Source organism: Sus scrofa, chromosome 1, assembly GCF_000003025.6.
Source record: "Sus scrofa isolate TJ Tabasco breed Duroc chromosome 1, Sscrofa11.1, whole genome shotgun sequence".
Taxonomy (NCBI): Eukaryota; Metazoa; Chordata; class Mammalia; order Artiodactyla; family Suidae; genus Sus; species Sus scrofa.
In genome coordinates this window covers 184,792,130-184,817,604 of record NC_010443.5, presented here as the reverse complement: position 1 = coordinate 184,817,604, position 25,475 = coordinate 184,792,130, and the positions used below count along the sequence as shown (strand labels likewise).

Below are 25,475 nucleotides of genomic sequence, written 5' to 3'. Positions count from 1 at the left end.
TATTTCCCAGCCTCACTTACAATTATGTGAATCAGTTAGCATTTGCTGCATAACAAATAACCCTAAAACTTAGTTTAAAACAATGTGGCATACATGGAGATAAACCATTCAGAGTCTTCGAGTGAGAACTCACTACTTGGAAGCAAGAAGTGAAATTATCTGACAGCTTTCACACTGAAGCCATTCTCTTCTCATGGTAGGACCTAGCCCATGACTAAAGAAAGGCAGTAGTACAAAGGTCTAGCCATTTCTGTCCAGTACAGGGCTTCTCTAAGGGGCAGTTTTTGCTCTGGACCTCCTCACTGGGCTGATGGAGCTTTGTCAGAAACATCATGCTCTGATGGCCCCCCACCAAACCCTGCTTCCTTCCTTTTCCTTTCACAGGTATTTTGTATTCCTGAGTCCGTCTCAGCATCTGCTTCCCAGAGAACCCAACTTGAAGCAAATAACCATTTATTTAGCTCATAATTCTGTGGGTCATGGATTTGGGCTGGGCTCAGCTGGGGAGTCTCATCTCTGTTGCATGGTCTCTCATCTTCCAGCAGGCTACTTGGATTTATTCACAGAGACTTGTTCACTTTTGTGAACTGGAGATTGCTGCTTGCCTTCTGCCTCTACACAGATTGAATCATGAGCTGCTGTAGCTGCCAACCCTGAACACCCCCCCAAAAGGAGCTTAGGTTGGAGATCAGGAGTGAGGCACTCTGTCCTCTGGGAAAACTGGCAGAACAGGTCTTCCAATAGATATTTTCAGGAGATTTGGTGAGTCTAATTCTTGCATCTCCTCATATCTAGAAAAGCACTAACATCCTTCATGGTGACTTCGGCTCTGTGTGACTAGCAATAACCGTCAAGATACTAGCAGCAACCTTTTGTAAAAATGTGTGCTCGGTTGCAGGTACCTCCATACCCCTGCCCTGTCACCAAAATCTCATATATACTGACATTTCCCCTACCTCTTTGGGGTGGTATTTCAGAGCTTTTTGAAATGCTGCCTCCCAGGCTATATACCTTGTTTTGCCCCAAATAAAACTTAACTCTCAACTTTTAGGTTGTATATTTTTTTTTTTAATGGACACTTTTCAGAGTTCCCATCGTGACGCAGTGGTTAATGAATCCGACTAGGAACCATGAGGTTGTGGGTTCGATCCCTGGCCTTGCTCAGCGGGTTAAGGATCTGGTGTTGCTGTGAGCTGTAGGCTGCAGACATGGCTCGGATCCCGCGTCGCTGTGGCTCTGGCATAGGCCGGCGGCTATAGATCCAATTCGACCCCTAGCCTGGGAACCTCCATATGCCGCAGGAGCGCCCGAAGAAATGGCAAAAAGACAAAATAAATAAATAAATAAATAAATAAATAAAATGGACACTTTTCACATGGCAGATAGAAAGGATCCAAGAGGTAAAGTAGAAAGCCCTTGAAATCTAGGCTCTGAACTGCCACATCACTTCTGCCATAATTCATCAATCACAAGTCCAGGCCAGGTTGGAAGAGGAAGAGAAACAAATTCTACCTCTTAAATCAGATGAGCTGCAAAGTCACATGAAAAAGGTTAGGTATAGGGCAGAGTGAAAAATTGTGGCCAGTTTGCAAACTGCTACAGTAGGTGTGGTCAGGTGATTAAGTTATCGGCAAGTTAAGATAAAATGTTAGCAGAAGTGAAATATGAATTTATGAGCCTGGGTCTTCAGATGTAGAGTTGTGCCTCAACACCCTCTTTTCCCTTCCCTCCATCTGGAATCCATCCAGTTTTATTATGCAGATGATATCAGTACAGGGCTTTAGAATGAATCTGGGTTCTTGAATAACAGAGGAGCAGAGCTGTGCTGCTGACCAGGATCATTTACATTCTAGCTGTTTCAAGAGAGAGAAAAAACCCTTTTTTCTTTTGATCACTGCATTTTTGGACTCTTTGTTATGGTAACTTATCATTACCCTAACTAATGCATATGAAATTTGATATAGGTACTGAAATCTGGCAAAGTAAAAGTGTTGTAAGAGGAGTTTTAAAGAGCCTGGTAGGTGTTGTGCAATGTAATCCTCTTTTTTTCCTAAGTAAACTCCTCGGCCTTCATCACTTTTCAATGTGGATTTTAGTTTATTTTTTTCCACAGAAATGTCAGTATACTGACCTACATCTTAAGAAAGCAAGGGGTGGCATTCTCTTCATGGCTCAGCGGTTAACATACCCAACTAGGATCCATGAGGATGCGGGTTTGATCCCTGGCCTCGCTCAGTGGATTAAGGATCCGGTGTTGCCGTGACCTGTGTTGTAAGTCACAGATGTGGCTCAGATCCTGTGTTGCTGTGGCTGTGATGTAGGTTACAGTGTCATTACCCCATTTTTAGAAAGGGACCCTGAAGTTATACAGCAAATAGCTGATGAAAACAGTATTCCAATCCTACCTTATCAGACCCCATACCCATTCCCCACCTAAGCAGTTATTAGGTTTATTTTTCCCTCCTGAGTATAGTAGACGTTTTCTTCTCTGTGTTGTCATCTTTAGAGTGGGAAGCAAAACCTCCCATTCTATCCTGTGGCAGGTGGTGGTGTATAGGGATACACTGCAGAAATGCAGCCAGGACTCTAATATTCTCTTTGGATAAAGAGAAGCAAGAGAGTTCAGCCAAGTCATCTTCTTGCCAAAACCACTCCTTATATGAAATTATGACTCATTTGGAATCTTTATTAATTACTTTGATGAGGGAATAGCTGGGTTGGTGCCATCTATGCAGAAAGATAAAGGTGGCTCATGTTTCAGCCAGAAATCAGAAGAGGAATAATAGAAGCCGGTTTAAAATTGGCATAATGCTATAGCCCTCTCTCAGTCTTTTGCCAGAGGTTTTGTTTCTGGCCAAAACAGTAACACATTTAACAGTATTTGCATATCCCTTCAAGCAATATAAGTGTATATATGTGTGCACAGATTACATGAAAAATATAACATTTCATAACTGCACTCTCAGGCTGAGATTTAGTATCTTGTAATTTTCTGCAACTGAGCAGGAGGGGGAAAATATCTAATGCCTGGCATTAAATTTTGCTTTCCAGTTCCAAATAACAGTTTTAAATCTCAGGGCTTAAACAGCAGTAGATTAAAAAAGAAATTTATATACATAATTAACTACATAACTGATTATACTTGCCTGAATATACACTTGATTAGTTTAGTGTTCCTTGAGTTCAAGTTTCCAAGCAATAGTATATTTGGTGAATTGAAACAGAAATAAACAATGATAAGAAATTTACTGACAGCTGTATTAAAATAAGATCTTGAAAACATCTTCATGTAATTCAAAACCATATTCACAGAAGTAGTTCTTTGGTATATTTTATGCAAAACTTTCCAAGTAATAATGCTGCCAAAATTATTTCTCATAGACAAACACTGAAAGTTAGTGACTCTTAACCAAAACTTCAAGCTTAGAGAAGCACTGCACAATATCAAGTTCATCATATTAAAGAGGAAGAAATTGAAACTCAGAAAAAATTATTGATAAGTTCACAATTAATATTATTTTATTATGATGAATATCCACCCCTCTATCCTTAGTGCTATTATTTAAGTATTTTCATAATCAATTGCTGAAATAAAAGAAATAAACTCTAGAGGCAAAACTGATCTCAGAATTATAAATGAAATTATTTCTCTTTACCATTAAAGGGCATTTAATACAACATTCTTTCCACACACAAGTTTTCATCTCTGCTTGGCACATAGTAGATTCTCAATATTATTTGAATGAGTGAGTTCTTCCAGGATAAAGAAAAAAGCAAAGAGAATCAGATTTGCCCAGCATATGGATTCACTGTAGAAAGGTCTTTTGTTCCACCTCACCTGATCAGTTACCTTACCCTCAAGTCTCAGTCTAAATGCCATTTCTCTAAAAAGGAAAGCCTTTGTACCCCACCCCATCTCCAATCAAAAAACTAGGGCAATTTTACTTATTCTGCACAGCCTTGATCAGAATCTCTTCATCTTTAAATATATATGCAAATATATACTTAATGTGTCTCTTTCCCACTAAATCAAAAGCTTCTCATTAAGAGTTTTGTCTCTCTTCACCACTGTATCTCCAATACCTCACCCTAGCCTTGCCCCATAACAAGTTCTCTCTAAACATGTGCTGACTCTATGGATAAATGAATGAGCGAATAAACAAATGACCCCATGGCAAAATCACATTTGGCAAGAAAGACCTACAGGAGAATATATAATTTGTCTTTCCTTGAATTGTTTAAAAAATGAGATAGGAGGAATTCCCCTCAGGGCGCAGCAGAAATGAATCCAAGTAGGAACCGTGAGGTTGTGGGTTCGATCCTGGCCTCACTTAGTGGGTTAAGGATCCAGCGTTGCCATGAGCTGTGGTGTAGGTCGAAGATGCAGCTCGGATCCCGCGTTGCTATGGCTGTGGCTAGGCCAGCAGCTGTGGCTCCAGTTAGACCCCTAGCCTGGGAACCTCCATGTGCCGTGGGTGCCACCCTAAAAAGCAAAAAAAAAAAAAAAAAAGAGGAAAGGCTATAAACAAATCACAACAGACATCTAGAAGTTATAGTTCCAGATCAGAGGCAAATACAGACAAAAGTGTAGCAAGAAAATAATATTATTCCAAAGAAATACATTCGGGAAAAAAATGGCTCTGGCACAACATTTTAAAAATATATCCCTGTTCCCTGTTTCCTGCAATAAACGGGAGCAATTTACCTTTGAAGCAAGCCGAGAAATGCTGGGGCAGAAATAGTATCTTACACATGAACATCACTGAATAAAAATATAGTCTTACATGTGCTTTTCTTCATCCTTCTGTGTTGCCACCTGTTATGTAAAGATCACGACAGGGGCAAGGACAGTCCTAACACAATTTTAAAATAAGAGTCAAAAGCCTTAAGGCAAAGGTTTTTCTTGAAAAACCTCCACACCTACTTAGTTGACTTATTGGACAACCAATAAAAAAAAACTCAAGCTCATGGCTGTGTCCTTCAAAATAAGTAAGGCAAGAAATAAGAGCTAGGTTTTCAAGGTGAAATCAAAAGCTTCAAAAGCAAAAAGGAGATCTAAGCCAAAAATTACAGGCTATTACATTAAACACAGGAAAAAAAACCCCTCTATACTTTAATAAATTACAAAAATAAATAAAAGGAAGTGGCATACAATGGTTTATATACACTGTTTAACACACATCTTGCAACTGGAGAAATCAAGTTCCAGAGAGGAAACACATACTGAGTGAGGCTTTTATCATCAAAGCCCAAGCAGGCTCATTATAGCAAGGTTTCTCGACACAAGGATCAAAGAAAAAATCCCCAAAGAAGCAAGGTTTAGGGGACTCCTTATATCAACACAAATATATCAGAGGAAGCATAAAAAAAAAAAAAAAAAAAGATGACTGTGACAGTGATAACCCACCACAGAATGTGATATAATGGAGAAAGTTTGGCTGTCAATGCTCAAGTTACTTGCTGCAGTGAAATTAAGAGAGAAAAGAAACAAACAAAACACCCTAATGGCAAGGGATGTTTTACAACACATCTGATCAGTTCTCAAAACTATCAAGACCATCAAGACGAAGCAAAGTCTGAAAAACTGTCACAGCCAAGAGGAGCCTAAGGTGTCATAACAACTAAATGTAACATGGTGTCCTGTGTGGAATTCCGGAATAGAAAGGGACGTTGGATAAAAACTAAGGAGATCTGAATAAAGTATAGACTTTATTGATAATAATGTATCAATATTGGTTCATTAATTATAACAAAATTACTGTCAAATCTCTAAATGCTGTACAAGTTTTTAAAATTTCTCTCAGTTTTGGTACTTATCTCATTATAGGTGGGTAACAAACAGCTCACAGACTGGCACTAGTCCATCAACCACACTTTGAGTAACACTGGTATAGGCCAGTGCTGCCCAAATACCATGGTGAAGTTTTCATTGGGTATACAGCCAATGAGAAAAAAAAGATAATCGAAGTTCCTGTCATGGCACAGCAGAGACGAATCTGACTGGGAGCCATGAGGTTGTGGGTTCGATCCCTGGCATCCTTGGTTAAGGATCCGGTGTTGCTATGAGCTGTGGTGTAGGTCGCAGAGGAAGCTCGGATCTGGCATTGCTGTGGCTCTGGGGTAGGCCAGCAGCTACAGCTCTGATTAGACCCCCTAGCCTGGGAACCTCCATATGCTGCAGGTGCAGCCCTAAAAGGACAAAATGACAAAAAAAAAAAAAAAAAAAAAGATAATGAATTGAGTTTTCCATAAAGCCAATTTATTTTTTTATTTTTTTTTTTACTTAATGGTCTATTAGTAGAGAGTTTGTTTGTTTGGGGTTTTTTTTATTTTATTTATTTTTTCCTCACTGTATAGCATAGGGACCCAGTTACACATACATGTATACATAATTTTTTCTTCCATTGTGCTGTGAAGTAAGCATCTAGACATAGTTCTCAGTGCTACACAGCAGGATCTCATTGTAAATCCATTCCAAGAGCATAGTTTGCATCCGTTAACCCTAAGCTCCCAATCCCTCCCACTCTCTCCCCCTCCCTCCCCCTCCCCCTGGGCAACCACAAGTCTGTTCTCCAAGTCCATGATTTTCTTTTCTGTGTAAAGGTTAATTTGTGCTCTATATTAGATACCAGATATGAGTGATATCATATGGCATTTATTTTTCTCTTTCTGACTTATTTCATTCAGTATGAGAGTCTCTAGTTCCATCCATGTTGCTTCAAATGGCATTATTTTGTTCTTTTTTATGGCTGAGTCGTATTCCATTGTGTATATATACCACATCTTCTTAATCCAATCATCTGTCAATGGACATTTGGGTTGTTTCCATGTCTTCATAAAGCCAATTTATTTTCATGTAAAGGACCATCCTATATTCTGACATTATCTCCCTTCTACATATTTAGGGTTGTGCGTATTTGTGTGTGTGTGAAACAATGGAGACAGTAAATGATAGTTGTCTTTGGATGCTTTTTATAGATTATTTGAAAAGTAGATTAAATAGTAAAGATTTTTAGCACCTTTCATACAAGAAGCCTGCACTTAAATGGAAACTTAAAGGGGTTCCAAGGAAGATCCAGTGCTGTGATTCCAACAAGTTTCCTTCCTTCTCACTGAGTCATCTGCAGTGTTTTGGCTTGTCCCCTTAAGGTGACTTTCCTCATGGTCCCAAGATGGCTGCAACAGTTCCATTTGTCCCATGAAGACAACAATATGTCTCAACAGGATTGGCAGCATCTCTGCAGTCCCAGGACTCAGGTTCAATCCCCAGCCTGGCACAGTGTGTTAAAGCATCTGGCATTGCCGCAGCTGCAGCAAAGGTCAAAACTGCATCATAGGTCACAACTGCAGCTCAGATCTGACCTCTGGCCCAGGAACTACATATTCTGCAGAGTGGCCAAAAAAAGAAAAAGAAAAAAAGGCTGCCAGTAGTGATTTACCAAAAAACTGAAGAAGCTCAATATTTAGAATCCTTTGCTTACACAGGTTCCTTCCAAATTCCTGGAGAGGACCCTAGTAATGCATTCACCTGGTCATATATTTTTGTAAACTGTGAAAAAGCAAGACAATTGTATACCCTCTTCCTTAAAAGGGCCCCCCAAATTGTATAAGCTTCAAGTCCTACAACCCAATCCTACCCTGAAGAGCACTGTTTCTTCATGTACCTCTCCTTTTGAAAGAAAGAAAAACCTTTCCCAGAACTCCTGCTTTAGATCTCATTGGCTAAAACTAAGTAAAGTCTCACTCCTACACAGATTGGTGGCAAGGGGATTACATTATTGGCTTATACTATCAAAATTCACTCCTTGTTGCCAAAGATGAGCCCAATTAACCCGAATCCCCTGACTACCAGATACCTGAATAAAACTGGATTCTGAAAACAAAAGCACATGAAATTTTAATATGCTAGCAATAGTGTCTGTCATAGGATTTTTCCTCAATTTTTATTTGCAAAACTAGAAGTTAATAACCCCATGATGGTCCGCCAGTTTAAAAAAGTAACTTTCCCTCTGGGTGAAACTGGATTGGCAGTGTCTCTGGAGCACTGGGACACAGGTTTGAGTCCCACCCCAGCACAGTGGTTAAGGACCAGTACTGCTACAGGCTGCTGTGTGGGTTGCAGCTCCAGCTCGGATATGATCCCTGGCCTAGGAACCCCATATGCCACAGGGTGGCCAAAAAAGAAAAAACAAAAATAAAAGATAAATTTAAAAAAATAAATAAAAATTTAAAAAACTATACTGGACCATTAAATTAAAAAACCTGGAAACTTCTAGACATATCAGTGAAAGAATGAGCATAATAACTTTTAAAGACTTGGGTCTGGTTACCTAGAAGTAAAGCCTGAGATGGGATTGGTCAGTCATTTATTGAGCAGTGCTCTCTGGAGAAACCTGCAAGGTAGAAGGGTAACAGGATAGGACAGGAGTAAAAGCCAAGCAAAGCCATACTTTCAGCTGGAGTCTATCTTCACACTGCTCCTATTTGGGGCTTTGGAATGTGTCTTGCATCAGTTAGCCCTCCCTTGAGGCAAGAGCTTTGATCCCCACATCAGTCAGTTACTGGTAGGGTGAGGGGAAGTGGCTAACAACCTCCCAGCCACCTCTAGATGAGCTGGTTCTCTCTGGTAGAGCAATTATCTGGGGGTGGGGGCGGGGGCGGGGGGGGGAATAAAAGGTGCAGCTATGAGTGGTTTGCTACTAACATACACAGCAGCTGAATTCGTTGATCAGTTCAAGGAGTTTTTGTGTCGAGTCCTTAGAGTTCTTTGTATATAGTACCATATCTTCTGTATATAGTGGCAGTTTTACCTCTTCTCTTCCAATTTGGATACCTTTTATTTCTTTCATTTGCCTAATTGCTGTGGCTAGGACTTCCAATACTATGTTGAATGAAAGCGGTTGAGAGTGGGCATCTTTGTCTTGTTTCAGATTTTAGTGGGAAGTTATTCAGCTTTTCACCATTGAGTATTGTTTGTGGGTTTGTCATAAATAGCTTTTATTATGTTGAGATATGTTCTCTCTATACCCACTTTCGTAAGGGTATTTATTATGAGTGGATGCTGAATTTTATCACATGTTTTTCCTGCATCTATTGAGATAATCATGTCACTTTTGTCTTTTCTTTTGCTGATGTGGTGTATCATATTGATTGATTTCTGTATGTTGAACCATCGTTGTGACCCTGGGATAAAACCAGTTTAATCATGGAGCTCCTCCATTCTAAATCTAATTCTACGGAGTTCCCATCATGGCACAGTGGCTAATGAATCTGACTAGGAACCATGAGGTTGAGGGTTCAATCCCTGGCCTTGCTCAGTGGGTTAAGGATTTGGCGTTGCCACGAGCTGTGGTGTGGGTCACAGACTCGGCTCGAATTCCACGTTGCTGTGGCTCTGGCACAGTCCGGTGGCTACAGCTCTGATTAGACCTCTAGCCTGGGAACCTCCATATGCCGCAGGAACAGCTCAAGAAAAGGCAAAAAAAAAAAAAAAAAAAAAAGGACAAAAAAAAAATTCCAATTTAATCACGATGTATGATCTTTTTGTGTTTTTGGATTCTGTTTGATAATAGTTTGTTGAGAATTTTCGCATCTATGTATATCGGATATATTAGCCTGATTTTTTTTAGAATGGTGTCTTTTTCTGGTTTGGGTATCAGGGCAATGGTGGTTTCATAGAATGTCTTTAGGAGTGTTCCTTCCTCTTCAATCTTTTGAAGAAGTTTGAGAAGAATTAGTATGTGTTTTTCTTCATATGTTTAATAGAATTCACCTCTGAAGCCATCTGGTCCTGGACTTTCATTTGTAAGGAGTTTTTTTAAAAATTATTTCAGATTCTATTTCACTTCTAGTGATTGGTTTATTCAAGTTATCTATTTCTTCTTTTTTTTTTTTTGTCTTTTTGCTATTTCTTGGGCTGCTCCCGCGGCATATGGAGGTTCCCAGGCTAGGGGTCGAATCGGAGCTGTAGCTGCCAGCCTACGCCAGAGCCACAGCAACGCGGGATCCGAGCCACCTCTGTGACCTACACCACAGCTCACGGCAACGCCGGATCCTTAACCCACTGAGCAAGGGCAGGGACCGAACCCGCAACCTCATGGTTCCTAGTCGGATTCGTTAACCACTGCGCCACGACGGGAACTCCTCTATTTCTTCTTGATTCAGTTTTGGTGGGCTGTGTATTTCTAGAAAGTTGTCCATTTCACCTAGGTTGTCAAGTTTGTTGGCATGTAATCCTTCATAGTATTCTCTTATGGGTTTTTGTATTTCTGTTGTATCAGTTTTGATTTCTACTCTTTCATTTCTTATTTTGTTTGTGTCTCCTCTCTTTTCTTCTTGGTGAGCCTGGCCAGAGGTCTATCAGTTTTGTTTACCCTTTCAAAGATCAAAGAACCAGCTCTTAGTTTTATTGATTTTCTTTCTATTGTTTTTGTAATCTCTATTTTATTCATTTCTTCTCCAGTCCTTATCATCACCTTCCTTCTGCTAACTTTAGGTTTTGTTTGTTCTTCTTTTTCTAATTCTTTTTTTTTTTTTTAACGGCTGCACCCATAACATATGGAAGTTCCCAGGCCAGGGTTTGAATATGAGCCTTAGCTGCAACCTATGGCACAGCTGTAGCAACATGGGATCCTTTAATGCACTTCACTGGGCCAAGGATCCAACCCACACCTCTGCAGCAACCCAAGCCACTACAGTTGGATTCTTAACTCACTGTGCCATAGGGGGAACTCCTTCTCATTCTTTTAGGTGATGGGTTAGGTTGTTTATTTGAGATTTTTCTTATTTCTTATTATTCTGCATTATTCATTCTGCTATTCATTGCTTTTAGCTCAACATTCATCTTGGCAAATGAATTTTATAATTTTCTTGACTCCTCTTTGTAGTTTCTAGTTCCTTTTTACAGTAATCTGCATTTCTACCAATAATCCTTTTAAACGCCTTCCATATTTTCACTATCTCCCTTTTGAACTCAGTGTCAAGCTCAGTGAAGTCTATTTCATTGTTTATTCTTTCAGGGGATTTCTCTTGATCGTTTAATTGGGAGCGGCTCCTCTTTTTCTTCATTTTACTTATGAGGAACAGTTATCTACTGTGGTCTTAGAGGGCTATTTTTATGTGGGATCATCTCTGAGTAGCTTGTGTGGGCTTAATATTTTTTTACATGAGAGCTGTTTTTAGTGTGAATGACTGCTGCCTCTTTTCTCAGTGTATGCTTGCCATTATCCCCTTGATAGGAGGTGTGTTATGGTGACCAGAGCCTGCACTGGATATTGAGATACACCTCCTCTTTGTTCTCTGGTTTTCACTGCCCTGTCAGGGTGTCAGGGTCTGTTCCCTAGTTGTTGGAGTGGAAGGCCAAATCTGTTTCTGAGCTGTGGTATAAGGTAGGTAAGGAATGGACTGCTCCCCCTGAGAGAGAAGCCACTGCATATTCCTCTGCCAGAGATGTTCACCAGTGACTGTGCTCTGTTGTGTCACCTGTCATCTGTTGTTTGAGCTCACAAAGTACACTGTTATTGGCTCTGTCCTCAGCCCCAACTCAACCTTGGGAATGCTGGCAGTTGGCCCTGGTGCCCCTCAGGTGTTGTTTCCACAAGGCTACCAGCACAGATCCACTGAAGTCAGGCCCCAGGACTGTATTAGTTGTATACCTGGACCTGCTGTGGGAATTATGGCTGGAACTCAGAACTTGGCCTGGCTTAGCCCCTGCATGCACATTTCCACAAAGCCCATAGCTGCTAAGGCCAGGGCCTCCCCAGCATTGGGAGCAACTATTGTCCACTCAGATGTCCTTCAGGCTCTGAATTTACACAGCAGGTGATGGAGGTGTAAATCTGAGGCCCACACAGCCACAGGGAGAGATTTCAGCTCTGCTTTCTAAGTCTCAGCTAGGTCTCAGTTGTGGTTTCAGCCCCACCTTTGCACGTGGACAACCTGCTGGCATCTGTTGAGGTAGTGGCTGGGGCACACTCTCCTAGAGCCCCTGGAGGTGGGCTGGAATGTGGAGAAAGAGGCTTCTGGGACCCCCCCTCTTCTCCCTTCCCATGCCACTTAACACTGGCACTTCAGTTCTATGGCAGACCCGGGCTTCCTCCACAAACACCCCCAGTTGCATCTGTACCACATTCCAGCTCCTTCAGGCTGTCCCAAACAGCCAATAGCAGTCTTTTCACGGGTCTATCCACTAAACCCTGAGTTCCAGCCCCCAGCCTCCACCTGCATGTGCATCTCATGCTGGGGCGTGTAGGGTGGTGGCAGGACTGTCTGTGCAAGTCTCTCCCTGTTCCGCATGCCATAGACCAGTTGTTACACTCTCCTCTGAACCTCTGAAGCTCCCTTTCTGTCCTGGCTGATCTCTCTGATGGTGAGAGGGCTTCTTAGGATTCAGGAAACTTTCCTCTTTTCAGCTCCCTCCCAGGGGTGCAGGTCCCATCCTATCCCTCCCCCCCTTTTTTTTCTTTTCATCCTACCTGGTTATGTGGAAATGTTCCTTGTCCTTTCCAGGGTTTGAGGACTTCTACTAGTGTTCAGTAGATGTTCTGTGAGAATTGTTCCATTGGTAGATGTATTTTTTATGTATTTATGAGAAGAAGTGAGTTCACATCCTTCTACTCTGCCATCTTGATTACACGGATCACCTTTTTCTTTTTAATATTTATTTATTTATTTTTTTTTGTCTTTCTGCCTTTTCTAGGGCTGCTCCTGCAGCATATGGAGATTCCCAGGCTAGGGGTCTAATCAGAACCATAGCCACCGGCCTACACCAGAGCCATAGCAACGCAGGATCTGAGCCGTGTCTGCAACCTACACCACAGCTCACGGCAATACCAGATCCATAACCCACTGAGCAAGGCCAGGGGTCGAACCCACAACCTCATGGTTCCTAGTTGGATTCATTAATCACTGTGCCACAATGGGAACTCCACTTTTTTTTTTTTTTAATCATTACATTCTTAGAGTTGTAAATATGTTACAAGGACTACTTCAATCAGTTTGCTTCAGGTTATATTCAATTAATGTGGAATAATTTATCTCAGCGAACATATTTTTACATCATTTAATAGTGCTTATATTTGTTGTTTACTCTTTATTATATTTTTATGTCCAGTGCAACAGTAGCTTAAAAATTGTTCATTGAAGTGTAAATATAGTAATGAAAATAATAATATAAACCCTATAATTGAGAATAACCAGATAAATATAAAAAGTGACCAGAAATCTAGAATAAATATAGACTGTGAGCCTAGTCATGCTGGGACAAGTGAGTCTATGAGTATACTGATTTCTTACAAGTAACCAAAGTTGAAAAATACAAGAAGGAAATACGATGAATCTTTGAAATTGAATGATGTTCATTCATCAATTTATTCTTCTCCAGTTCTCAGCATGTTGTCTGCTTCAGAATGTTGTCAAATAGTAGCATGAATCCTCTGTGTAATATTCAAACAAAGCAACATGACCACTCAGATGAACCAAGCATCTGTTCTATTCTAAGACAAACAGAAAATAATGTTCTCCAATATGAAAGCGATTAAATGTGCTGCTAGAGCAAAACAATGCCTATCATTCATTCTTATAAGTCTTATTAAAAGTAGATACATGTCATGGCATTGCTGAACAATAGTTGCAAAGCAAAAGATAAGAATCATATTCAGAGAGAAGACAGAAAAAGCTATTGGCAAATCCTTTAATGAATGACTCTATTGTGGAAGCTAATAACAAAGGCACACATGGTGGAGGAGCAGTTACTACCCATTGTGCATGCATGCTAGTACTTCACAGTAGGAAGAAATCACTGATGCGTACCAGCGTATAAATCAGCCCTTGGCATATTGTGATATAATATGTGAGTGAGAAGTTCTTGATGACTTTTTGTTCTCCTTATTCCTAAAAACCCATGCTAATTATTTGTTTGGTTACCCAAATTCGATGAATCATAATCTTTTTTTTGCCTTTTGCTTTTTAGGGCTGCACCTTTGGCATGTGCAAGTTCCCAGGCTAGGGGTCAAACTGGAGCTGTAGCTGCTGGCCTACGCCAGAGCTGTGTCTGCAGCCTACACCGTAGCTCACTGCAGTACTGGATCCTTAACCCACCAAGCAAGGCCAGGGATTGAACCTGCGTCTTCATGGATGCTAGTCCAGTTTGTTACCATTGAGCTGCAACGGGAACTCCCTGTGAGTCATAATCTTAACAGGAAGAAGTGTGCTGAGATCTTCACTGAAAGCACCAGGAAGGTATGTAATAAGAATGATATTAAAGGGAATTCCCACTGTGGCACAGTGAATTAAGAACCTGACTGCAGCCACTTGGGTGGCTAGAGAGGTGCAAGTTTGATTTCCAGCCCAGCACAATGGGTTAAAAGATTTGACATTGCCATAGCTATGGTCATAGGTCACAGCTGAAGCTTGAATTCAGTCCCTGGCTTTGGATACTTCCATATGCTGTGGGTGTGACAAAAAAAATGATATTCAAATAAAAAGAGGCTACACCTGAATGCTAATCCACACTGTACTTTATTCAGAGAGAATAGTAGGCTGTTTTACACACACCCACACTGTTTGTATGTCTCTGGAGAACTTACTTTCATAAATAAAAGACCCTTTGGTGACCTCTGGAAAGGTAGACCCCATGCCCTGAGGTATGGTATCTATCCAGATCCAGAAGGGACAGGAGGCACCAGAACTACCAGGCCCAGGGATAGTTGGCCTAGATGAGGATCCCAGCAAAAGGAGTGACCCAGCTCACAGTGACAGGCTGGTCAGGCTCGGGAAGCAGAACCTTGGGGGCTACAGTGGAGTTTTTTGGCTTTGACTGTGGCTGGGGTAGAATAAGTGGCTAAGGGTTTTAGGATGGAGTATCCAAGGAAATCTCAGGAGCATAAGGTGTATCTGAAACTTACCTGAAGCTGACTTTAGGCACCATTTATCTAGATTTTTTTTTTTATTTTTTATTTTTTGGCTTTTTGCCTTTTCTAGGGCCGCTCCCATGGCATATGGAGATTCCCAGGCTAGGGGTCTAATCAGAGCTGTAGCCACCGGCCTGTGCCAGAGCCACAGCAGAGCAGGATCCAAGCTACGTCTGTGACCTTCAGCACAGCTCACGGCAACACTGGATCCTTAACTCACTGAGCAAGGCCAGGGATCGAACCCTCAACCTCATGATTCCTAGTCAGATTCGTTAACCACTGAGCCACGACGGGAACTCCCATTTATCTAGATTTTTAATGTTGAGGATAAAATATCAGGATTTCTTCAGAAAACTGAATCGTGTACAATTGGCTCAATCACTAAGACCTTAACTTTTCACTAACTCCTGATGATTCTTCAGATATCTGGGAAATAAATCAATGATATTATCAGCCTATTTGAAATCACAGTCAAAAGGTGCAACAGTGAATTAATCACTTCCAGAGTCTACTATGACCAAAAAATGAATTTGAATGAATGAATGAATGAATGAGAATCCATTTATCCCACCTCTCTTAAGCCAACAGGTTAAAACTTCAGTGGCTGAGTGTGATAAGCTACAGTCCTGGCATCTGATGGAGCCCTAAAGTAGTTTTCTATTTCTGCATGCAGATTGCCCCCAAACTTAGTGGTCTAAAACAACATCGTATGTTTGTATACATTCTGTAATTTGGACAGGGCTCAGCAGGAACAGCTTGTCTCTGAGCCACTGCTGTTCCCTTGGGGCAGCCTAACCAGGAGCTGGGCTACAGGTTTCCTTGCTATCAGAAGAAGTGTTCCTAGGAAAGCTTTCTTAAGCCGAACTGGCATAAAGCACAGATACAATTACCTTAGGACACATCTTGCTAAGGAATGTGCACAATTCAAAGATGTAGCAGCTTGATGATGAGATGCTGAGAGTAGTTTCCTGGGAGGGAGCTTGGTGGTGCCTCCCTTGCTGCTCTGGCTGCATGTTTGTATAAGGGCTGATGCAAAGTGAAGGCTAAACATTAATTTCACCTTTCACTATAAACACGAATTCCCTTTGGATTTCTTTGGGTTTGTAGAAACAAGTGAGCACTAAACAAGGTCTTTCATAAAAGCAAAGTGGCATAAAGCAAACTTTAGAAAGGGGGTTGGGGAGCAGGGGGAAGATTCCTCTGTCTGAGAATGGCATTATGCACAGAGCAGGCAGTCCATTCTGGCTGCTGGCTGGGAGCACAGTTGGGGCTGTCCCTGGGACACCTAGGTTCTCCTTCACATGGATGGCTTGCACCTTCTGAAAGCATGATGGCTGGGTTCCAAAAAGGAGCATTCCAAAGGGAAAAACTATGCAGAGGATGGAAGAGAGCTCACCTAATGAAAGGAGGAGCAGAGGATTACTGCAAATAGCTATGGGATGGGGGATGTTGCTCTTTGAAAATAGTTATCCACATCTATCCAAATAATAGCAAAAATTGTCTGAAAGAAAATCCTGGTACTATTCACGCCTGATACTATTCTCAGCCACTTTTGGTTGTGAGTTTGAATTTTCTGAGTTAGAAATAAATAGTAAGAAACCAATGTGACCTACAGCTCAAGTTATTTTTGACACTGGCTTGACAAAAATTGCATTCAATGTCATCTCTCTTAAAAATCTGAAATGATCTTCATGAATTTTTAATATTACTTTTTACTAATGATCAATCTTTTAAAACTTTCACCTAAAAATTTCAGTTCACAAATGGGCCAAATATTAATAAATGGTTTAAAGAGGCCGGAGGTGTGAGAAAAACTGCCTTGTGAGCATCTGTGAGATAACCACAAGGAAAATGATACCATCTGGCCTGCTGAGTTATTTTTTTTTCTTTTTAGGGCCACATCTGCAGCATGTGGAGATTCCCAGGCTAAGGGGTGAATTGTAGCTGTAGCTGCTGGCCTACGCCACAGCCACAGCAACTTGGAATCTGAGCCGCATCTGCGACCTACACTGCAGCTCACGGCAATGCCAGATAATTAACCCACTGAACAAGGTCAGGGATTGAATCTGTGTCCTCATGGATGCTAGTCAGATTTGTTAACCACTAAGCCATGGCGGGAACTCCTGGCCTGCTGACTTATTTAAATATCAATTCACTGTTGAGAGTCTTGAAAGCAAGAGACTTTGCCATCTGAATAGTTAAGAGAATTCATAAGGACTTGATACAGTTTCACAGGGAGGCTGTGAGTACATTAAAGGCAATTAGAGACACAAGCCATCACCATCATGTTCCCAGAGATCTCAGGTATTACATATCAATAAAGGGTATTTAAATATCAAAATTAAAAAATGTGCCCTTTCCCCAAATAAATAAAGTCAATAGATGATTGATAGAAATTAGAATAAAAAATGCAAAGATCTATTTATGCCTAAAATACACAGAAAATTGCCCTTGGGAATGGGGATTATAATAATAATGATCAGCGTGCATTGCGTGTTTACTGGGTTCCAAGCATCATGCTAAGTACTTTTATTCTAACCTTATTACTACTGTCTTTAAGAGAAGTACCATAGAATGGTTTTGTGCTGCTTTAACAGAAATACCATAGGATGGATAGGTTATAAACAACAAAAATTTAGTTCTCACAGTTCTAAAGGCTGGAAATTTGAGATGCGGATGCCAGAATAGTTGAGTTTTGGTGAAAGCCTTCTGTCCAGGGGCAGACTTCTAGTCGCATCCTTACCTGGCCGAGAGCAATAAAATAGAGCAAGCTGTCTCCCGTGACTCATGCAGGAACACTAATCCCATTCCTGAGGGCACCACCCTCATGACCCAATCCTAAAAAACTCCCAATACAATCACATTGGAGTATAAAGGTGGGGGGTAGGGTTTCAACATATAAATATTAGGGGGACACAAACATTCAGTCCATAACTACCCTGCAAGATAAGAATCATTGTTAACAAATGAGAAAATTGAGCAGAAAAAAAAAGTTGAAAATTGCCATGTTGAATAAATTGCCCTGATACTTCATAGTTTTATAGGTCTAAATGGAGTATGTCTTACTCCAAAGCCATACCTTTAGCATAATGCCACAAAAGAAAGATTCTGTGGCCTGTTGAAAATAAATGCCTCCCCTGGAAGTAAAAGATAAACTCAGAGAAGGGAAAAAATAGACAAATCAACAAGAATTCTGCAACTGTGATTCATAAACACTAGGACAGAGATCATTTGTTTGATCATGAAAGAAAAAGGCAGCTGCTGGGATCCCAACATGAGCATCAGAGGCTGATTGAGAGGGTTTTTCAGGCATCATCTCTCTTTATATTTTATTTTTTTTCATCATCTCTCTTTTTAAACTAAACTTCCAGAGGTATGTTAATTTTATTAGTAATTTTAAAGAACCAGGCTTTTGCTTTTTGATTCCTTTTTACGTTTGTTTTCATTAATTTCTGTCTTATTATTTCCATGCTTCTATTACTGCTCATAGGTTTATTCTTTTGTAACTTTAATAACTTAAATTTGCCATTAATTTTTGATCTTTTAGCTTTTCTAAATTATCCACTTATGATTACAAATTTCCCTTTATGCATTGCTGTAGCTGAATCTCTAAATTTTTTTTTTTTTTTTTTTTGGTCTTTTTGCCTTTTCTAGGGCCGCTTCCCACGGCATATGGAGGTTCCCAGGCTAGGGGTCTAATCAGAGCTGTAGCCACAGCAATGCAGGATCCGAGCCGCCTCTGCAACCTACAACACAACTCACAGCAACGCCGGATCCTTAACCCACTGAGCAAGGCCAGGGATCGAACCCGCAACCTCATGCTTCCTAGTTGGATTCGTTAACCACTGCGCCACGATGGAAACTCCTGAATCTCTAAATTTTCTACATTTTGCACTTGTTTTTATTTTTCAGTTCTGTGTATTTTAAATTTTCCATTATGATTTCCTCTACCACCTGCGAATAACTTAGCAGTTTATTTTAAAATTTGCTAGCAACTAAGATTTTCATGGTCATCTTTTTATAAATTCATTTGAATTTTAACTGCATTGTGGTCAAAAATTGTGTTTCCAGTTCTTCAAAATGCATTGACACTTAAATTGTGGACTATTCAGAAAGAGAAAGACAAATACCATATGATATCACTTATATCTGGAATCTAATGTATGGCACAAATGGACATTTCCACAGAAAGAAAATCATGGATGTGAACAACAGACTTGTGGTTGCCAGGGGAAAGGGGAGGGAGTGGGAAGGACTGGGAATTTGGAGTTAATAGATGCAAACAATTGCCTTTGGAATGGATAAGCTATGAGATCCTGCTGTATAGCACTGGGAACTATATCTAGTCACTTATGATGGAGTGTGATAAAGTGAGAAAAAATAATGTATATATATATGTGTGACTGGGTCACCTTGCTGTACATTAGAAAATTGACAGAACACTGTAAAACAGCTATAATGGAAAAAAGTAAAAATCATTAATTAAAAAAACTGTGGACTATTAAGTAGTCAAATTTTGTAATGTTCTGTGTAGCATGAAAAGAATGTGCATTCTCAAATTGTTTTATGGGATCCTATATACACTCATTAAATCAAGCTTTTTTTTTATTTTAATCTTTTGGCTGTGCCCATGGCGACCCAAGCCCTTGAAGTGACAGTGTCAGATCCTTAACCCGCTGTGCCACAAGGAAACTCCTATATGGAGCTTGTTAATTGTCGTATTCAAAATTTATCTGTCTTTGGAGTTCCCATTGTGGCTCAGCAGTAACAAACCCATCTGGTATCCATGAGGATGTGGGTTTGATCCCTGGCCTTGCTCAGTGGGTTAAGCATCTGGTGTTGCTGTGAGCTATGGTGTAGGTCGAAGATGCAGCTTGGATCCGGCATTGCTGTGTCTATGGTGTAGGCCAGCGGCTACAGCTCCCATTTGACCCCTAGCCTGGAAACTTCCATGTGCTGCAGGTGTGGCCCTAAAAAGCAAAAAACAAACAAACAAAAAAAATTATCTATCTTTACTGGTATTTTTATTGGATCTGTTTGATCTATTCATTACTGGGTAAAGGAGCTAAAATCTTTCACTATGATGGGGGATTTATCTATTTCTCTTTGTAGTTTTATCAGTATTTGATTCATATATTTTAAAGCTATAGTGTTAAGTACATTCAAAATTAGAATTGTTGTAAACATTCTTCTAGTTAACTTGTGTGTGTATGATATTATATATACATTTCCACATATACATACATGTACAAGTAGACACACACATATGCTTGTGGTAACCATCTTCCAAGATAGCCTTTATGATCCCTACCTTCTGGTATTCATGCCCTGGTGCAGTCCTCTCTCCCCTTGTACCAGGGTTGATCTTTGTGAACAATAGAGTACAGCAGAAGTAATGGTGTCACTTTTGGAATTGTTATAAAAGAATATGATGGCTGGAGTTTCCATTGTGGCACAGCGGAAACAAATCTGACTAGGAACCATGAGGTTGAGGGTTCGACCCCTGGCCTTGCTCAGTGGATTAAGGATCCAGCGTTGCCATGAGCTGTGATGAAGGTTGCAGACGTGGCTCGGATCTGGCATTGCTTGGCTCTGGAGTAGGCCAGCAGCAACAGCTCTGATTAGACCCCTAGCCTGGGAACCTCCATATGCCACGAGTGCGGTCCTAAAAGGACAAGAAACAAACAAAAAGAATATGATTGCTATTTGGGGTGCTCTCTTATGCTCCCTCTAACTTTGTTCCTATCACTTTCATCACATTCTCTGGGGAAGCAAGTTGCTATGTGTTAGCAGCCCTTTGGAGAGGCCCATGTGGTGGGAGCTAAAGCCTCTGGTCAATTGTCAGGGAAGAACTGAAACCTGCCAGCAACTATTATAGCTTGGGAGGGGATTCTCCAGCCTCACTCAAGCTTTGAGATGACTGTAATCTCATGAGAGATTGAACCACCTGGAACCATGTAGATAAGCCACTCCTTGATTCCTAATCCCATCTTCAGTGAAACTGGGAAATAATACCATTCCAAACATCAATCATGAAGAATGTTTGCCACACACTTTCAAATTTGAACAGAAATGATGGAGAACACTGAGAGCCTTGGACCTCAGGTGGGAGTATATATATTTCTGAAAATAGATGACAGTTCCAAAGAGTCTTTAATTGAAGCACCAAGACTAAGGGACGTGGGGAGACCATGGCAGAAGCAGTGGTTGCCCCTAGTGAGACTCCAGTTCGGCAGTGTAAAGTGGCAGGGGAGGGACAGCTGAAAGAGAGCCCATGATAGCAGTAAGTTGTTTTGTCTCTAATCTGATCTAGGAGCTGGCTGATAAAGAGAGAGTTTAAGGGAGTTTTCAGAGGTAGTTTCAGGGATTTTTCTGCACACCACACTAACCTCCTGAATGCCAAATATGAAGAGTATGTGAACCCTTAGGAAAGAGGAAGTCACAGTTATAGGATGCTGAAAACTACCCAATTGTTCCTGACCTCCTCCTCCCACAAATCTTCCCCTGTTGGTATCGTAAAACCATCCAGGCTGTCTGCATATATTCTGGAGGAAGGAAGAAAAGAGAAAAGGCATGTAATCAAACTAAAGATAAAGAATATAGATAGAAGAGGAATTATCCAAGGAAACAAAGGAAGGGTTCAAAAAACAATAGGGATAAAAGGCAAGCCAGCAGAGCTCAGGAGAAATGGTAGACTGGAGATAGAAAGTCATTACCAAAATACACTACATGACAAATAAAAGTGGAAAGAACACAATCAAAACATTTTAAAGAACATAAATGACACGCTTTTCTAAACCCCAGAAAGAGATGGAAAGGGGAAATGATATAGAAAACATTAGAGAAGATGATAGACACAGAAGTCAAAGTAGCTCTAACAGACACATAGTTTTTTAATTTTTTAAATTTTATTGATGTATAGTTGATTTACAATGTTGTGTTAATTTCTGCTGTACAGCAAAGTGATTCAGTTATACATCTATACCTATTCATATTTCATATTCTTTTCCATTATGGTTTATCATAGGACATTGAATATAGTTCCCTGTGCTGTACAAAAAGGACCTTATTTACCTATCCTATATATAATAGTTTGCATCTGCTAATCCCAAACTCCTAATCCTTTCCTCCCCCAAGCCCCCTTGGCTGTGTCATAGTTTAGATTCCACATATAAGTGATATCATACGGTATTTCTCTTTCTCTTTCTGACCTACTTTGCTTGTAATCTCTAGGTCCATCCATGTTGGTGCAAATGGTACTATTTCATTCTTTTTAGGGCTGCGTAATACTGCATTTTGTGTGAGTGTGTGTGTTTACACTTAGATACACATACCACGTGCTTTATCCATTTGTCTGTCAATGGCTATTTAGGTTGTTCCATGTCTTGGCTATTGTAAATAGTGCTGCTATGAACATAGGGGTGCGTGTATCTTTTCAAATTACAGTTCTGTCTGGATATATGCCTAGGAGTAGGATTATAGGATCATATGGCAACTCTATTTTTAGTTTTCTGAGGTACCTCCATAGTGTTTTCCATAGTGGCTGTGCCAAATTACATTCCTACCAGCAGTGTAGGAGGGTTCCCTTTTCTCCATGCCTCCAGCATTTGTTATTTGTAGACTTATTAATGATGGCCATTCTGACCAGTGTGAAGTGGTATCTCACTGCAGTTTTGATTTGCATTTCTCTAATAATTAGCGATGATGAACATCTTTACATGTGCCTTTTGGCCACGTGTATGTCTTCTTTGAAGAAATGTCTAAGTAATGACACATATTTGATGTTCCCAAAGAGTAGAACCAAACAAATTTTAAAATTTTTTACAAAAAAAGTGATAGAAGAAAACTATTCCAAAATAAAAATTGGAGTCCTCAGGACAAAAAGCCATAACATGACCAGGAAAAACTGAGGTTTTGCTCCAAACAAAGATATATTCTAATGAAGGGAAAAGGACCAATCCAATCAGAAAAGCAAAAATTATGTACAAATCAAAAAATAAAAAGTTTCACACAAGAAAGAAAAATCCAGTGACACTTAGACTTCACCACAAAAATCATCTGTTCCAAAAGAAAGCAGAACAATGTCTGGAGAGTTTTATAAGAAATTGTGACCTAGGAATTTATATTAAAAGAGTTTATATTTACAAATTTGTTTTTCATAAATAAATGCAAAAGGCAAATAAGCTCCAGCATGAGAGAACTCAAACAAAACAATAGCTAAGAGCTCTTTTGAAAAAGAATACAAAACAAAACTCTGATGATAAAATGTAGTTATCTAAGAAAGGATAACTCAAAACCAAAGATTTTATAAAAGAAAGAGCTCTGGGAAAAAGACTGGTGGTGAGTATAGACTTTGGTGACAGACTACCTGGGCTTGAATCACATCTCTGCATAACATTGGACAGGTCATTTAAGCTCTCTATACCTAGGACTTCTCATTGTAAAATGAGGACAATTGTTGAAGTGATGTCTTAAGAGTTTCTAAGACTTCATTTGACACATGTATGAAATGCACTTAAAACAGTGCCTGGTATAGAAAAAAAAAAAAACTGTGAGCTATGTATGTGAAGCTACTATTTCATTTTATAAATAAAGCTGAACATCTATGAAGGCTGTTGCTACAAATCAGAATATTGGGTACCTCAGAATTGTTAGGAAGGCAGCATAGCAACCTTGAAGTGTTTATAGCCAAGAACATCCGAAATAATGCTTCAAGACTGGTCTAGTGAGGAGAGGCCTATTGCTACTGCCAAGGAGTGGAAATAGCAGCTTATGGCCCCACATCCCTGGCACTGGGCACTGGAGACTACCACTAGCAGTACTGCCCCTGTGCTCCTGAAACTTGATCTTGTTGCAGTGGTCACCAGAGATCATGCACCTGATGGGTCAGCCTGGATCACACATCCACACCCAAGATGCAAGGGAAACCAGGAAATGAGTATCAGCACTTTCAGATTTGTAGAAGCCACTGGGCTCTGTCTCCCACCCAGACTGTGAAGGACAATTTCCCAAACATAGTTTGGGATTCAGATGCTGGGAAACCTAAAAAAATGACATATCTTTGCTACGTAAAATAAGTCCATATAGCACATGAGTTCTATACACACAATGCCTGAGGGCAAACACTATTCAACTGTGGCCAAGTTAAACTACAGAAGCCTCCATTTCATCTTAGAGATAATAGTACTATTCTCATAGTGCTGTCCTGAGGATTAAATGACTTAACTCATTACATAAGTTAATTCTAGTGCCCAGTAAATGTTAGATTTATTAAAGAAATTCTTCATCTCCTATTTAAGCTTCCCCTCTTCTTCCTCTTCTCTTCCTTCTCTGCTTTTTCCTCCTCCTCTTCCTCTTCCTTCTTCCTCTCCATTCCTTCATAGCCCAGTATCAATAAATACCTTTCTTCACATTTATAATTCCCAGTGCACTTTCACCCAACAAAATTAAGTTACCTTATGCAAACAAAAATATATTCACCCCTTCTTTAAATTCTCAAAGTTGGAGTTCCTGTCATGGTGCAGAGGAAATGAATCCAACTAGAAACCATAAGGTTGTGGGTTCAATCCCTGGTCTCACTCAGTGAGTTAAGGATCTAGCGTTGCTGTGAACTGTGGTGTAGGTTGCAGATGCAGCTCAGATCCTGCGTGGCTGTAACCGTGGCTGCGATGTAAGCCAGCAGCTGTAGCTCCGATTCAACCCCTAGTCTGGGAACCTCCATATGCCACAGGTGCAGTCCTAAAAAAAAAGCAAATAAATAAATACATAAATAAATTCTCAAAGTCTAGTTACTACATCCAGCTTAAGTCCAGGATATCTAGGAGATGTCCATTTGTCTTTTGTTCTGCCATAGTCTTTATTTATCATCTGTAATATGTAGAATAAAAGTTAAAGTTAACTATCACCAGTATGCTGTCTCTATGTAACTGCGGAAAGAAAGGAAAAAGAAAGAAGAGGGGAAATTAAAGTACATAAGCACATACATGACACAGCAGAGAAGAAAACATGAGTTGATGAAATTGTTCTTATTTCTGCAATGTTGTATAAATACCAAAATTAGTATTTACGACTTCTTTTTCTTTTCTTTTTTTTCCAGTTTCCACGTTCTTTTTCTTTATTTTTCCAGACTTGGGGGGTAAATATATTTTGTTTTAAATGTTACTGCTTTCCCTTACTCTTTTCACATCCTGTAGTTAACTTGGCACTCTGGGGATCCAAGGATTACTGCAGTTTATCAAAGAAGCTTCTCAACCTGTCCAGTGAGGATATATAAAGGACATGTAGTAGCTATGGATACACACTGCTGGCTTCACACAGGAGCTGTTGCATGTGCTGAAAAACTAGCCAAAGGAGAGCCTACCGATAAGTAAGTTTGAACCTTGTATTAATTCTTTGCCAACTAAGAACAAGACTTATAATGAAGACTAATTCTTCAGTGGGATCATTCTCATTCAATGCCAGGTTTATCACGAAGGGAGAGTGTGTGCTTTAGGATATTGCCAAATCAGGAAACATTTCCTTCTGAGATACAGGTCTGGTTTGCATTCTCATAAGCCAGAGTATTAG

At 40.2% G+C, this 25,475-nt stretch overlaps 1 long non-coding RNA gene across 1 annotated transcript in view; it reads left to right on the top strand.

Annotated features, from left to right (window-relative positions):
• Positions 1-25,475, top strand: part of LOC110262228 — a 42,720-nt gene that overhangs the window by 15,063 nt on the left and 2,182 nt on the right. Inside the window, exon 3 of the long non-coding RNA XR_002347029.1 lies at positions 25,103-25,275. This is a non-coding gene — a long non-coding RNA (uncharacterized LOC110262228). The remainder of the gene's footprint in view (positions 1-25,102; positions 25,276-25,475) is intronic.